A 12,425-nucleotide genomic window follows, 5' to 3' on the forward strand; every position below is an offset into this window, starting at 1 on the left:
CTGGAATGAAATGCTGAGTTCTTTGCAAGATGAATGGCACTTTGGCTATCACTGTATAACGTGCCCATATCATGCTCCTTACCCAACTCACCCATAAATCTTTGTAACCAAATCATTTCTTTACTAGCCTCTGTAGCAGCAACATACTCTGCTTCTGTTGTTGAAAGTGAAACAACACTTTGGATTTTTGAAACCCAACTAACAGTTGTTCCTCCAACAGTAAATACATATCCTGTAGTGCTCCTCCTGTTATCTCTGTCACCTGCCATATCTGCATCAACATGTCCTTGTAGGGAGATGTTTGAACCACCAAAGCATAATGCTTGATTTGTGGTGCCTTTCAAATATCTGAGAATCCATTTCACTGCCATCCAATGTTCCTTTCCTGGATTGTTCATGTACCTGCTTACAACTCCCACTGCATGTGCAATATCAGGCCTTGTGCAGACCATTGCATACATTAAGCTTCCAACCGCTGATGCATATGGAACTTTAGACATATAATCCATGTCTTCTTGGGTCTTTGGGAACATTTCCTTGCTAAGTTTGAAATGGCTAGCAAAAGGTGTACTAACTGGTTTTGAATTGTGCATATTAAATCTTTTCAACACCTTTTGTATGTACTCATTCTGAGACAATGTTAATTTGCGATTTTTCCTATCTCTAGTGATTCTCATACCAAGGATTTGTTTTGCAGCTCCCAAATCCTTCATTGCAAATGAATTTGCTAATTTTCTTTTGAGTACATTTATTTCCTGCATGTTAGATCCTGCAATAAGCATGTCATCCACATACAATAACAATATAATATAGCTACCATCATTTTGCTTTTTCAGATAAACACAATGATCAGAGTGACATCTAGTATAACCTTGTTCAGACATAAACTTGTCAAATTTTAGATACCACTGCCTTGGAGCCTGTTTTAAGCCATACAGGCTCTTCTTCAACCTGCACACTAGTTTCTCCTTCCCTTTCACCTCATATCCTTGTGGCTGCTGCATATATATCTCTTCCTCCAAATCCCCATGGAGAAAGGTTGTCTTTACATCTAATTGCTCAAGATGCAAATCTTCAGCTGCTACTAGACTTAAAATAGTTTTGATTGAAGTCATTTTAACAACAGGAGAAAATATTTCATCAAAATCAATACCTTTCTTATGTGCAAACCCCTTTACCACAAGTCTAGCTTTGTACCTCTATTTTCCTCCATCTTCTTCCTTCATGTCTTGCTCCCACTTCTTCCTGGTTTCTACCTGCACTGCTTCTTCATAACATCTGGGTTCACCAGAATCAGTCAACAATAAATAATATAATGAATGAGAGAATCATTCAGGGGGTCTACTTATCCTGGTAGATCTTCTAACACCATTTTCAGGTGTTTGGGGTGCTTGTTGTTGTTGTGGTGGTTGTTGTTGTTATGGTTGTTGATTATTATTATTTTCAGGCACCTTTACTTTTTCAGTGATTTCGTCAAGAACTGCGTATTCCTTATTTTCTTTTTCTTGCTTCTTTTCCTGCAACTGATTCTTATACAAGACCTTTTCATTGAATATTACATCTCTGCTCCTAATGATTTTTTGATTTTCATAATCATATAAGCGATAACCAAAATCATTAACACCATATCCAATAAAGGTACATTTCTTTGACTTTGCCTCAAGCTTTGTTCTATTTTCTTTATCAATATGGACAAAGGCCTCACAACCAAAAGGCTTTAAAAAAGAGTAGTTTACCTTTTTACCTGTCCATGCTTCCTTTGGAACACCACCATCCAAGGAACTTGAAGGCCCTCTGTTTATTAGATAAACAGCAGTATCTACAACATCTGCCCAAAACTGTAAAGGCAATCCTGCATGCAATCTCATGCACCTTGCACGCTCCATGATTGTTCTATTCATCCTTTCTGACACACCATTTTCTTGTGGTGTTCTTGGAACTGTCTTCTCTCTGCGAATTCCATGCTCTGAATAGTACCTATCAAACTCTTTGCTGCAATATTCACCTCCATTGTCTGATCTAAGACACTTCAATTTCTTTCCTGTCTCAATCTCAACCAAAGCTTTCCATTTCTTGAAAGTATCAAATACATCAGATTTATTCTTAATACAATAAATCCAAGTTTTTCTAGTTGCATCATCAATAAAAGTAACATAATAACGAGAGCCACCAAGAGATGATACCTGAGCAGGTTCCCATACATCTGTATGCACAAGCTCTAGTTTTTCATTCTTCTTTTCTTTCCCAACTCTAAGAAATCTGACTCTCTTCTGTTTTCCATAAATGCAATTCTCACAGAAGTCCAAATCAACATTCTTCAAACCTGGCAACAAATTCCTTGAGTGAAGAACCTTCATCCCCTTTTCACTCATGTGTCCGAGCCTATGATGCCATAATGCTGCATCTGCTCCTTTGGAAGTTAAAGCATTAACAGAGTTAGAAATACCATTGCATAAATAAAATGTACCAACCTTTTCGCCTTTTGCTATTACCAGGGCTCCTTTGGTGACCTTCCAAGCTTTATTTGTGAAAGTTTTCACACAACCTTCACCGCCTAACTGCCCTGTTGAAATCAAATTTTTCTTTAGATCTGGAACATGCCTTACCTCCTTTAATAGCCATTGGTTTCCATTCTGCTGTTTTACAAGAACCTTACCCATTCCAACGATTTTACAGGGTTTATCATCACCCAAATGAACTTGTCCAAAATCTCCTTGAACATAGTCATGAAAGTATTTCTTATCAGGTGTGGCATGGAATGAAGCCCCTGAATCTACCACCCAGGAATCAGTAATATTTTTGAAAGAAAGAATCAAAGCATCTTGTAACACCTCACCTGTCACATTTGCTTCATGATTCTTTTCTTGTTGTGCATCTCCTTCTTTTCCCTTCTGAGATCTACAGTCTTTCTTTAGGTGTCCTTTCTTTCCACATTTCCAGCACACTATCCCCGATCTGGACTTGGAACTACCTTTCCTTAATTTACTACGATATCCTGAGCTCTTTCCTCTTTCCATTTTTCTTCCTCTAGACTCTGCACTCAAAGCATTTCCCGATGTCTCACTGGAGCTTTTCCGTCGCATTTCCTCGCTAAGGATAGCACCGACAACATCATCGAACTTTAAAGTACTAGATCCAGAAACGGAGTTACTAATGGCCATTACTAAACCATTCCAACTTTCTGGTAATGAGCACAAGAATAACAGAGCTCTAACTTCATCATCAAAGTTTACCCCTACAGAACTTAACTGACTTGTAACTTTATTGAAATCATTTAAATGGTTTGCAACAGATCCACCTTCCAACATATTCATATTAAATAACCGTTTCATAAGAAATACCTTGTTTGAGGCTGAGGGTTTTTCATATAGTTTTGACAACGTCTGCATCAAACCCTCTGTCGTGGTTTCCTTCGAAATGTTGAAGGCAACTGATGCAGCAAGGCACAACCGTATTGTTCCGAGTGCCTTTCTATCGAGAAGGTTCCATTCTTCGTCTTTCATACCCGTCGGCATCTTTGTTTTTCCGCCCAATGGTAGGTATAGATCTTTCTGATACAGATAATCTTCCATCTGCATCTTCCACAGAGAGAAGTTTTGGCCGTTAAATTTCTCGACCCTAAACTTACCATCTTCCGCCATTTCTCCCACTCGAACCAGGAACCCTTCTTTCCTGTGAGTTTATCAGCCAAATAGACCTTCGACTCTGATACCAGTTGTTAGAAAATTATATATTACAGAGCAATGGAACACATAAAATATTGTAGAAATATAAACACAGAAAACGCACAAAACAAGAGAGACACAGATATACGTAGTTCACCCAATTTGGGCTACGTCCACCCCGAACAGCCAGTCCTTCCTTTCTATTATCCAGCAAAATGAAGAGACACAACCTACAGCAAATCCGCTGTAATATCCTCTGTTTTCTCTCACAGTCTCACCTCTCTGTTTCTCGCTCACAGAATACACACCTATTTCACAGCCTCAAATACAATACCCTCATATAAATAGAGGAGTTGCCTTCTAGGGAAAAAAACCCTAAACTAAATATAAGTTCTACCGTCAGATCATCTGCCTAATGAACGGCCCAGATTGACTAGAAATTACTATACTTTTACAAGGAAATTTTACATTTATTTTTGGCTTCGGGGGCACTGCCCCCGAGCCCCCGCTGGGGGACCGCTGGCCCCCAAACCCCCCAGCCGGGGGGGACAATTCCTCCCCGCACCCCCCCACGTGGACGGGTGCACAAAACTTCCTGGGGTATACATCTGGCTGAAACAAAGACCTCTGAACAATCATGCTCCACACACAACAAGAATGGTGGATTAAGTTGAAATAAGAGGCAGAATGAGCCCATATAGTTACCCATTTTTGGGGCTCATCATGTGGGTTATGAGGTGATATCAACTCCCTTCAAATTCATTTTGATGCACAAAATTTATTGAACTCATTCGACACATACTCTCTATGGTGAAGTAAATTTATAAGTGCAGATACAAACAAATTCCTCTAGCCTAATATTGGGTCTAGCTGCAACTGATACATTCTATGGAAGATTTTCTTAGGTTAAAACCAATTAAGAGGGCTTACCTCTTAGTATGCCTATCCCGTTTGATGATGTCCTTGCTTGCTCGCTCCAGCTATCTCTCGCTTCCTTCTTCAAACACCTGAAATAAGTAAACAACAACAAACAACAACGTGATAATGGAAAAATTGTAATTCAACCTACTTAACAAGTCAGAAAACATTAAGCCATGAACATGTAAGATGAAAAATCATGTAGGAAATCGATCGATAGATTCATATATATTGAATCAACAAGAGATTACAACCATTGTCTTGATGTTGTTGTTCTCCTCTGACAAGACCATGTTCCCACACACTTCTATTAGATTCCATGATGGCCTCAACAATAATAGTTTTAAGGCTATTCCATTTAGGATTCACACTAAACCAAATTCACACTTCTCCCTCACATAACTAGAGAGATACAACTATGAATAGCTTGTTGTTTACTCCAAACATAATTAGCATTAACACACCAACATTAACACTAGCTTGTGCTTGGGAAAAACAGAGGTTTATATAGGATGAATGGATGGGAGATGGATCCTCTTCTCATGGGAGAAGGTCTTATCTCTTGAGGTAGTTCCATCCTAATAGGGGAAATGAGCCCAAATTGACATCCTTGACTCCATCCGGCCCAACCATTTACCAGACTTCCGTTACAAAGATTCTAGAGTTGGAAGCTTCGACTCTTTATTTAAAAAATTTCCAAAAAAAGACCGACGTGACTGGAACAAAGCTCAGTCACTCCGATAGATGCTAGGGACAGTGTTAATCCCTGCATATCGGCATGAGGAGTACAAGGGCCATTAGTGTCGGTCTTGTAAACTAGGGAAAACATAAGATTTTGGGGAAATGGTGCAAAAGGGAATTGTTCTACTCACAAAGAGGGACACAATGGGAGTTTCTTCATGAAGGGAAAGCATGTAGGGTTCATGTAGAGGTCCTCCAGGAACAAGTAACGAGGAGTACAAGGATAGTGACAAAATTTTGTGTCACAGATGCCCCCTAAAGTGTGAAGGTCGAACTAGAGTGAGGGATGAAATGATTTATGAATTAGTGCGGGGAACTGTAGTCTATCATCAGAAAACCTGCAAGCAAGTACAAATACATATACATAACTGAAAACTCTGTCAAATGATACATGAATGATGGTATGGATGCATCTATCTAGAGAATCATCATGTAAATAGATCCAGGCATGGGCGCAACCATCCGTTAAAGAGGATCATAATGAAACCAAGGTATGGTCGTAGCCATCCAATAATGAGAAGGATCACATATGATAAGTCATGCTATGGTCGCTGCAATCCATCTGAAAGGACACATATATCAACATAACCATGTCACATCACTTTGAAACCTAGAATTTTGTGATTTAAGTCTAGGGCCTTGCGCTCCAACATGACCCGATCAAAGTAAAAATTCTAACATGTGAATAGATGTGTTGACGTCGAACATGCTAGAAAGTCACTTGATTACCAGTCAATGATGTAAATTGTTAACAAGCACGAGAGAAACCACCAATAATGAAAATGGTCCTCAAGGTACTATCAACACAATCCACAGAATGTGAATAGAGGAACTAAAGTCGAACACCCGTGAAATCACTCGATCGAAAGCCAATGATGTGAACTTGTCACCGAGTGCAAAGAAATTGCCATTAGGGAATGCAAGCTCTAAGGTACTAGAAGGGAGTCTCTCGGTCAACTTCTCAGGTAATGAGCTGATTAGATAGGAAGCGACTTTGTCGAAGGAAGGCCATAATGAATCCTACATCATCGAAATGAGACAAAAGGATGCAAAATAATCTTGGATGATACAAAGAATTAGGGGTAAGTGTAACTGCAGAAGGACAACTCTTGAACATATCGGCGACACAACTGGAAGTTTGGCAGCTTTTGGATCCATAGGATTGGTCGTCATGATGACATGGCAGATATCAAATGGAAAGCAAAAATGAATGGCCTAACCTAGGAAGGTCAACGATACAAAGGAGGATGTCCCAACCCGACACAAAGTAGAAAGTTTCATGTTCAAGAGTGAGCTGCCAACACAACTGATTAGATTTCCAAATTTCCCCCTACCATTTCTGGCAGGTACACCAATTATTTTTTAATTGCAAGCTTGAAGGGGATAACATATTATTGCACTATAAGTTCATCCTTCAGACTAATCCGACCTAGTAATTTTAACGAGCCCTAGGAAGGATAAGCTCATGTTCATCATGATGACGAATCCGATGTCGTTTAATATTTTAACGAGTCCGAAAAAGGTGTAACTCGGTATCTTTTTCATGTTTAGAGAGTTTGAAAAAGACACAGAAAAGAAAACTCTACATGGTCCCTTTTTGTACATTTGTGTCTCTTGAGCCCAAAAAGGTAAAAAATGTAGGTTTTAACCCCATACAGAAATTACTTGCATACGACTTCTAAAACACAAAAAATAAATAATGCGAGAGCATAAAAAACATACACATAGATTTTCCCCTAGATCCCAAAACCGGGACTACCACTTGATTTTTCATTATGTTCCTTTCAATGTTACAATACATATTTATACATGCTGAAGCATCCAATACCATGGACCAAAAACCATCGCGTCCAAAACCATGTGTGAAATCATGTACAAAACCATAGGTAGGTCCACCCAACCTAATATAGGGTCCAAAAACAAAATTTTATGGGGTGCTGCCCCAGACCTCATAGAGTGGGGTTACCTACACCCCTTAAACCCCCTGTGACTCCCCCCGCTACGCAATCGGTGCAACAAAGGGGGGGTTCCACCCCACTTCTAACCCCCCGTTTAACTACGTGGGTTAGCTGTGGAAAGAATATAACACAACCCAACATTCTCCCACTTGTTGTTTTCTTTCCACAAGGGGGCACAAGAGAGCTTAGTCATTTATCTAGCCCTACAATGCCCATTGTTTCTCTACAGCAAGAGAACTTCTCAGAGCTCACAGATTTTGTCAATGCATCTGCAATATTCTTCATAGTTTCCACCTTTACTACCAACACCTTTTTGTCTTCTATCATATCCCTCACAAAGTGATACTGAACATCAATGTGATTTGTCTTTGAATGATATGTAGGGTTCTTTGCCAAGAAAATTGTGCTTTGGCTATCACAGTATATCCTTATAGATCCCTGTACTAACCCCATACTTGAACACAATCTCTACAACCAAACTGCTTCCTTGCTTGCATGAGTGGCTGCCATGTATTCTGCCTCTGTAGTTGATAGTGCCACTACAGATTGTTTCTTACTCATTCAACTAACTGCACCTCCAAATAGGTTAAACACATACCCACTTGTAGATCTTCTTTGATCTATATCTCCAGCCCAGTCTGCATCAAAAAATCCACGAATATCCAACACCCTGTCCAATCCTGGTCTTCCTTGGTAGCACAAACCATAATCACTAGTGCGACACAAATACCTGAAAACTCACTTCACTGCTATCTAGTGCTCTCCATGGTTTTGACATAAACCTACTTAATACTCCCACTGAAAGTGCAATGTCTGGTCTAGTACAAACCATTGCATACATCAAACTACCGACTCCACTTGCATATGGAACAAAGGACATGTCCTCTTCCTCTTCTTGTGTCTTGGGACACTGTTCAACAGATAACTTCACACCTACAAGAATAGGAACCTTAACCAGTTTACTATCCTGCATATTAAACCTCTACAATATTGTCTTGACATACTTCCTCTGGTTTAACCAGAGCTTCCTCTTTGCCCAATCTCTTTTAATTTCCATGCCCGAAATATAGTTTGCAGCACCAAGATCTTTCATGTCAAATTTGGAGGATAATTGGGTCTTCAAATCCTGGATAATTTCTTTCTCATTTCCAACCAGCAACATATCATCCACATATAAGACCAGATAAATAACACGGTCACCAATTAATTTAAAATACACACAGTGATCTGCTTTGTTTCTGGTGAAGCCAAGTCCCCGTATAAATGTATCAAATTTTTGATACCACATCCTCAGTGACTGTTTTAACCCATACAGAGACTTTGTTAACTTGCATACCATTTCTTTCTTACCCTTCACCACAAAACCTTTAGGTTGCTTCATGTAGGTATCCTCTTCCAGATCCTCATAAATAAATGTTGTCTTCACATCCATGTGTTCTACCTCAAAATCAAAAGTAGCAGCAACAGATAAAAGTAATCTAATAGAAACTACCTTAGCAACAAGAGAAAAAATATCACCAAAATCAATTCCTGGCACCTGGGAATAACCTTTTTCTACCAACCGAGCTTTGTATTTCTCCACATTTCCTTTTGCATTTGTCTTCTTATTGAAAACCCTTTTGCTTCCAATGAGTTTCCTTCCAGCCGGTAACTCCACCAAATCCCAAGCCTCATTTTTGTGTAAAGATGCCATTTCATCGACCATGACCTCTTTCCAGGGTTTTCCATCCTCTGAATCTACTGCTTCCTTCACAGTTATGGGATCATCACCAGTAACAGATAAAGAGAAATTCGAACAAAAAACAGTTGGACTATGCCTTTCTAGCTGCCTTCTTTCTCGAACTGATCTTCTCACACCCGAAGTTTGTGGCTCTTCATCTTCTGATTCCCCCTCTGTTTTAGAGTATGATTCTTCCTCCTTTAGCTCAAACTCTATCTTCTTAGATTCCTTTGGTTGGAATTCCTGTTTAATAACATATTTTACCTCTCTAAACACCACATCTTGGCTATACACAACTTTCCTTGTTACTGGGTTCCAAAGCTTATAACCCTTTAAACCATCCTTATACCCATTAAAGATGCACTTTTAAGATTTACTATCCAACTTGGTTCATTTCTCCTTTGGAACATGTACATATGCATCACATCCAAATACCCTCATATGTGAAAGAGAGGGTTTCTTACCAATCCATACCTCTTATGGAGTCTTATCCTCCAACGCTGATGAAGGTGATATGTTGACCACGTAACATGCTTTCTCCACTGCCTCTGCCCAAATTTCCTATCCTAACCTAGCACCATTGAGCATTCTTCTTTCCCTTTCCATCAACGTCTTGTTCATTCTTTCTGCAACTCCATTTTTCTTAGGTGTGTATGGAGTAGTCTTCTGACGTGCTATACTACACTTCTTACAAAATTATTCAAATTCCTTACTGCAAAACTCTCCACCGTTGTCTGTCCTCAACACCTTTATCTTCTTCTTTGTCTGGTTTTCCACTAGAGCCTTAAATTCTTTAAACCTGTCAAAGACTTCAAATTTCTTCTTAAGGACATATATCCTTGTATTCCTTGAGAAGTCATATATAAAGGATACATAGTACACATACTTACCCAGTAATGGAACCTTCACAAGTCCAAACACATCACTGTGCACAAGCTCTAATACCTGTTTCACCCTCTTACCACCAGAGGGGAAACTCACTCGATTCTGCTTCCCATATACGCCATTTTCACAGAAATCAAAATCCAAAGAGCTATTACTCATACCTTCTACCATACCTTTACCATGAAGTATTTGAAGGCCCTTCTCTCCAATATGTCCAAGCCTTTGATGCCACAACATGGTCTTCTCTCCAGAGACCACTAGATTTTCTGCTCCACTTTCAGGAACCACAGAACTGTTGCAACCATCAACAACAGTGCTACCTTGCAGCTTGTACAGAGTTCCAATTCGAACTCGCCGCATCAATACCAGTGCCCCTCAAACCATCTTGCAGGTATCCTTCTCGAACACTATTTTTACACCTGCATCATCCAGCTTGCTTACAAAAATCAGATTTCTGGCTAATGCAGTAATATGCAGAACACCCGGAAGTGTTCTAACCCTTCCACCTTGCAACTTCAACTTTACTTTTTCGCGACCAATGATTCTAGCCTTCCAGTCATCCCCCAAGAAGACATCACCACCATCATATTTCTCATACTCACAGAACCACTCTCTTTGGGGAGTGAAGTGAAAGGATGCACCTGAGTCAATCAACCATGCCTCGTGATCTACATGTGTACTTGAAGAAGCCAAGTACACATCCCCACCTTCATTTGAGGTGGTTTTCTCCTCTGTAGAAGGAGCATCATCAGATCCCTTTCCTTTATTAGGAGCTTTAGATTTACAGTCCCTTTCATAGTGCCCTTCCTTTCCACATTTCTAGCACACCACCTTTATAGGGTTTCTTGGAGATTTAGATCTCCCTCTAGATTTAGACCTCCCACTCGATGACTTATTTTTGTTTCTGTTCTGGGATTGTCCTCATACAGACAAGGCATCACCATTCTGGCTCTCCATATTTTTCTGTCTCATCTCCTCCGTCAGCAAGGATGAGACTATTTCATCAAACTGCAAGGCAATTGCATTGCTACCTATTACAATAACCAAACTATCCCATGAACCTAGTAGAGAACACAATAAACTAATGCACTTATCTTCATCTAAAATTTTGATATCAACAGACGATAACTGACTTACCACATTATTAAACGCATTCAGATGCTCTGTCACCAAGTCTCCATCTTTCATCCTCAGGTTATATAGCTTTTTCCGTAGGAACAGTTTATTCACCAGAGACTTAGATTGGTACAAAGTCCCTAACTTGTCCCACAAAGCCTTCACGGTAGCTTCCCCTGATACATTCATCAATACTGAATCTGAGACACACAATCATATTGTGCTCTTTGCCTTCTGATACAACTTCTTCCATTCTTCATCAGACACTCCCATTGGTTTAGTACTCGGATCTACTACTATCCACTAATATTTATCCACCAACAGATCCTCCATATTAAGTTTCCAAAACCCAAAAATCTGACCATTAAATTTCTCGATCTCTATCTTTCCATTGCTCGACATCTTCTTTCACCACCAGAATCAATCCCGCAGATCTCCCACTGAACGGGGTCTCCCACAGGCCCAAGCGAAACCCCTCAACAACAAAGGCACCCCCTTGAAGCCAAAACAACTCTGATACCAAATTTCAGTTTTAACCCCATACAGAAATCACCTACATACGAATTCTAAAACACAGAAAATAAATAATGCAAGAGCATAAAACACATACACATAGATTTTCTCCTGGATCCCAAAACTGGGACTACCAGCTTGAATTTTCATTATGTTCCTTTCAATGTTACAACACATATTTATACATGCCGAAGCATCCAATACCATGGACCAAAAACCATCGCATCCAAAACCATGTGCGAAATCATGCACAAAACCATAGGTAGGTCTGCCCAATCTAACATAGGGTCCAAAAACAAAATTTTCTGGGGTGTTGCCCCAGACCCCATAGAGTGGGGTTACCTGCACCCCTCAAACCCCCTGTGACTCCCCCACTATCCAATCAACGCAACAAAGGGGGGGCTCTGCCCCTCTTCTAACCCCTCGGTTAACTATGTGGGCTAGTTGTGGAAAGAATATAACACAACCCAATAGAAAGTGATACTTGAGAGAACCGCTTGACCATTTCAGTCAAGGAGTGCCTTTTTCGTAAATAGTGCATTCCATCCCAAAAAAGGGGTAAAATTATACTAGGCGCATGACATTTCACATCCGTTAACGAGTTTGAAACGGTAAGGGCTCGGCTATATTTTCATGTTCAAAAGGTCAGAAAAGAGCTTGAAAGCGAACCCCCTTTCATTCTCTTTTACGAGTCAAAAGGGAAAAAATCGGCAATATTTTCATCTGATTTTTACGAGTCGAGAAAAGAGCTGAAACGTGACTCGTCCTGGAGGAACAAGTGGTATAAAGGGTAGCAATTGGGTTCGGTAATGGAGGAACTACTCGAAACATGTAATGGTCAAGATGCTAGCTAATAAAACCACTCATTGCTACAGTCCCTTAGGAAAGGAAAAACAACCAAGTGAAAGA

Source organism: Pinus tabuliformis, chromosome 1_2, assembly GCF_031772625.1.
Source record: "Pinus tabuliformis cultivar Carrire ecotype Pingquan chromosome 1_2, CPIR1, whole genome shotgun sequence".
NCBI lineage: Eukaryota > Viridiplantae > Streptophyta > Pinopsida > Pinales > Pinaceae > Pinus > Pinus tabuliformis.